Here is a 5,017-nt window from a genome sequence, read left to right as displayed (position 1 = left end):
GTCGTGGGAAGGAGCATCTACCACTAAGTGCCCCCCTCTGGCATCTTACTTATAACATTATTTTTCTAGCTCCCCCTGACGCTGCCCCTGCCTGACAGGCCCAGGGAGAGAGCTGCTTACCTTGTTCCGAAAAACTCCCCAGTCCCCGTCGTCACATGAGCAGTGGTCTCTCTCCACTTGGAAGCAGAGATAGCAGAGTCTCCGGCCATTAGCGTAGCGGAGGTTTGGAAAATGAAACAGAAAGGTGTCAGGATCTATCCAGTCCACTGGGTTTCTGGGCGCAAAAGAGAGAAAACAGAAAATGTAGAGAGCGCCCTCTCAAGTGGTCCTGGCTGGTGGCCTGCCCTGGGCACTGTGGCTCCCTCCAGCCCTCCTGGGCCCTAGGCAGTCGTGCTGCTTTTCCAGGCTGGAAGGGCGGTGTGGGGGGGGGTGCTTCCAGGGACAGTAGGGACAGGACCCCCTCCTCTAGAGGTTCCTGGGTCCCTGTTCCTTCCAGCAGCGCTCCCACCCCTTTTCCTGCCAGCCCTACCCCCAACCGATTAGAAAAATAGCAAAGAGACATAGAAACCGCTCTGTCCCCAAAGAACAGCTTCTTGACGACTTCAGTTGATTTCATTCCTGATTTTTCACCTTTTTTTTTTTTTAAGTATCAGGTTAATGCTTAAATTGGGAGGCTCAGGCTACTATTCTAAATGCTTCAGTTCTAAATGCTGAACGCACCAACTCTTCCCCAGATCCTGCAGGAGCCACACCCACACTTTAGAGGGACAGAAGCAGGTGAGCAGCCTTGTCAAGTCCATGGCTAGTAAGTGATGGAGCTGTGCCACCTGTCCAGACAGGTTATTTCCAGCAGGGACCTCACATGGCTGCCGCAGCAGCATGTACAATCTTAAATGTATCTTTTTTACTATTTTTTTAAAAAATATACACATTCCTCCCTGCCTAGGCACCTTTCATACCCTGATTCGTGCGGCTGAAGCATGTGGGTAAGGTTGAGAACAGCCTGCATTTACACTAAAACCTTGGATGGTGAGTAACTTGTCCTGTGAGTGAGTGTTCTGTAGGCCAGTAAACATTTTTCAACAAAATTAACTTGATAAAGGAGCAATGTTTTGCAATACAAAGAGTACATGATGCCGGAATGTCACATGATCACACCTGACACCCCCCCCCCCCCCCCCCCCCCCCCCCCCCCCCCCCCCCCCCCCCCCCCCCCCCCCCCCCCCCCCCCCCCCCCCCGCCTCTCTCTGTGGGACTGTGAGGGATCATCTCCCATGCTCAGAAGCTCGGTCTCAAACCGTGGTGTTTGGCAGACATCAGTGATTTTTCAGTCCCATTGGAAGGTGCCCAAAACCGGAACTGGTGTATTTTTTTGTCTTTTCAAAGTCCCTGTGGATAGTCCTGTGCCTTTCCAGACAAGAGTAAGCTTAGAAAGGCTCTGTTTCATTCTAGGTCAGGTCGCCTGCAGATAGAGCCCCTTTCCTCTGCTGCCTGATTGCCAGTTACATTAAATACAATGCAGGACAAGGGTTTGTTAATCCTGGACTGTATTCAACAACCATTAGAGATAGTGAAAGTCACCTCGCACAATAACGCTCCTCTCTCTGGTCTCTCTCCCTCCAGCCACGAAGGTTTTCAAAGGTAAGTGCAGGTTAATTTGTTTCTTTTTCGTTGTATTTTCTTTTGTATGTTGTATTACAGTTTTCTAATCATTTTTAAAAGGAATAGTTTGGGTTGTGGAATGCATTGTCTGAGTTTCCATTATTTCTCATGGGGAAATTCGCTTTGATATACAAGTGCTCTGGTTGACAGGCGTGTTTCTGGAACAGATGATGCTCACAAACCAAGGTTGTACTGTACTTGTCTTCTTCCCTCTGAGAGCTTTCCTCACCCAGCGTTTATTGTATGGTAAATGTTGTGGGAAACAGGCAAAAAAAAAAAAAATTCAATTTCCCGACTGCCTACAGCCCATTGAGAAGTCCCTTCCACAGGCGGCGTTGACCTTCCTCCAGGAGCTCAGATGGCTGGATGATGACACTTCGCTAAGGGCCAAAGGGATTCTTAGCTTAACAAACCCCAACCACTACAACTGTTAAGTCTACTTTGACATATAAAAATTCCTTTGGGAACCTCCTTTATCTCTGCCTCCCAAGCTCTATGTTGGCAATCATGCTCCAAACATGTGGCCGACTGATAAACTAGTAAAGTGTTAGAGTCACCTTAAGGTGGCGACCGAGCGGCCATTTCTCTGGGGGCTGGAGGAGAACACAGAGGACCTCCGCCCCTCACCTGCAGACCAGGGATGTCCTTCCCCATTTGGAAACAGCCAATCATGAAGCTCCAGCTTCCCATCACCCTGACAGCCAAGGCAACCTATTCCATCCCGCCACATCCCTGATAATCTGCCCTCCCAAGATCAAGCCCAGAACCCCTTCACCCATAAACCCCCCCTCCGCACCCCCCGCCCCCTCCCATCGCCTTTCAGGCGCGACCTCCCCGACTCCCCTCTCCCAGGGCCATGGGACCTCGCCCGGGAATCGCAGATCCCAATAAAGGCTTTCATGGCTCCATAACATGGTCTCTTTCCTCCCATCTCTGCCTCCATCTATTAAATCTTACATGAAGGGTCTCATTTCTGAGTTTTTACTGAACAGTAACAAATTACCTGGTGGTTAAAACAGCTAGACCCTGAAAGTCCTGGAAACCTTGTTTCTGAAATGCCTCAGGAACATATGCGGTCCCTAAACCCCTCCCACCTGAGGGTATATAATGAGTCACTCTTCACAACCCTGGTGAGGCTCTTCCTGCCCAGGGATCCTGTCTCCGTGCTTTAATTAAATCAAAAAATTTTTTGCACCACAGAGGTCTCAAGATTTCTTTCGTGGGGGCGGGAGGGAGCTCTGAACCCCAAATGTCAACACACGTCGTAAATATAAGAGAAAATCGATCCAAGTGCTGTAAACTAAATACACCAACTGCTTCGACCATCCTGTGGTTCGAAGAGACGCTTATCAGAGCGCAGGAACTTCCAGAAGCCTCTGAACCTGGGCATCACCGGGCACAGGCAGGGCCAGACCCGCCCAACAGACTTTCAGACACAGACGCTGGCCTAGGGGGGCACAGGGCCGGGTGGAGGTGCGGGAGGGGCGCGTTCAGAAGCAGCCACTCACAGGAGCATCCCCAGAACAGACTGAGGGCCAAGTAAGGAGTGGGTCCTGCAGAGAAGGAGCCAGAGAGGGAGAGAAGGGAAGGGGGACCTCGGGGCGGAGGAGGCCAGGACAGAGGCACACACTGCAGGGCTGTGAGCAAGGGGGGGGGTCGCGGAAGGTGGGGGGCGCGGGTAACAAGAGCGTGAGCAAGAGAGGGAGGATTCAAGGGAATGGCATCCCCTCCACTCCCATCTGTTTTAGTGTTCAGAGCTTCTGGCCAATGGAAGCTTCCAGAATGAGCTGGGCCCTTCCAAGAGAGTGATCAGATCTGCACACTCCGGTGTGGGTCCAATTGACAGCTGAGAAGCACGAGGGTGGGCAGCAAGGCTGAAACCCTCTCTTGCCTTTCCCCAGTGACAGCACTCGTGCAGCTCTGGCCTGGAGACTCCTGCTAGCCTTCGGACATGGACGGAGAAGGGGGCTGTGCCAGAGCGCGACAGTGACAGTCTTGGGGGAGCCATCCTGGAGGCCCCTGGGGGTCTGAGATGCGCCTTCCACCTTGTTCTCCTCTCCAGAGGGAGCAGATGTTGTGAGCGGGCCACAGGGGCTCACATTGAAGACCAGGACAATGGACCTCGGTGCCTCGGTGTGGCCCTCGGTGCCTCCCTGCTTGGAGGACACGTGGGCAGGGAGAGCAGTGGGACAGACCTGGGAACAGCCTGAACTCTTCTGCATTCTGCGCTCAGCCCCAGGACCCAGCACAGGCAGGGAGGGGAGAGAAGAGTCAGGTCTGTGATCCACACTATTCACACCTAATGGGCCAAGATCAGAGGAAGAGACAATGGGTCCGTATGTTACCCAAGATGCTCTCCACATGGTTTCTGGTTGTGTTCCAGCCACACACCTGCCTTGATGCATTTCCTTTTTTGGCTTCTGTGTCTGCCCAGAATCCCAGCGTCTCAGGCTGATCTGCCCTGGCCCAGGCCACCCTGTGGGGCACTGCCATTGGCTTTCTCCCTCCGCCCTGGCTAGTTCTCTGGGGTCAAAGGACCAGATGTTTCCTCTGTTTCTGTTTCTGTTTTACTCTTCAGGCTTGTGCTCAATTCCTGAGTCCCCAACTTGACTCTCGACCACCTGCTATTTTTTATTCTGCTTTTTAGGAAAATCCACCCACACCTAATCCTACACTAAAAAAAAAATAAAATAAAATAAAACACACTTATTTCCATGTTAACTTAATAATTAGTTTCTTGCTCACTCTCTGTCACCATCCCCAGGCTGCAACCTGTCCAGAACCTTCCCTCTGGCAGCCATGTAGGAAGGGGAGAAGGGACAAGGCAGCTAGGGTAGGTTGGTGGTGACCTGGTGACAGGCCGGGGGTGGGGGGTGCAGGGCAGCAAGGACTGGAATGGAAGCAGGTGAGACAGGGGCAGGTCAGGCAGAGCCCAGGGGACAGGGACACAGAACAGGGATCCTGCTTTCGTCCTGCCCCCTCAGCCCCCAAAAGCTGAGCCCTGTGCCCTGTGCCCTCCAAATCCATCTGCCAAAGTCCCAACCCCTAGTGCCTCAGAATGTGACTCTATGTGAGGCACAGGCTTTAAACAGACGGACCATAAAATGGGACCCTTCGGCTGGGCCTGATCCAATCTGCCTTATGTTGTTAAGAGAAGGGGAAATGGGGACACACAGAGGGACACCAGGGGCTCCCCCAGTGAGCACAGAGGAAAGACCATGCAAGGGTGGAGCAAGAAGGTGGCCTCTGCTAGCCAAGCAGAGAAGCCCAAGGAGGAGCCCAACCCAGGGACAGCTGGATCTTGGGCTTCCAGTCTCCACGCTGTGAGGAGACAAACACCTGCTGTGATGTCCTC

General features: G+C 52.7%; 1 protein-coding gene across 1 annotated transcript in view; it reads left to right on the top strand.

Annotated features, from left to right (window-relative positions):
• LOC115303866 (DNA dC->dU-editing enzyme APOBEC3-like) overlaps window positions 1-5,017 on the top strand; it is a 16,226-nt gene that overhangs the window by 3,763 nt on the left and 7,446 nt on the right. The window lies entirely within an intron of this gene.

The sequence above is a fragment of the Suricata suricatta genome, chromosome 10 (assembly GCF_006229205.1).
Source record: "Suricata suricatta isolate VVHF042 chromosome 10, meerkat_22Aug2017_6uvM2_HiC, whole genome shotgun sequence".
In the NCBI taxonomy this organism is placed as follows: Eukaryota; Metazoa; Chordata; class Mammalia; order Carnivora; family Herpestidae; genus Suricata; species Suricata suricatta.
The sequence above is the reverse complement of the archived record's forward strand: the minus strand, read 5'-3'. Positions and strand labels throughout refer to the sequence as shown.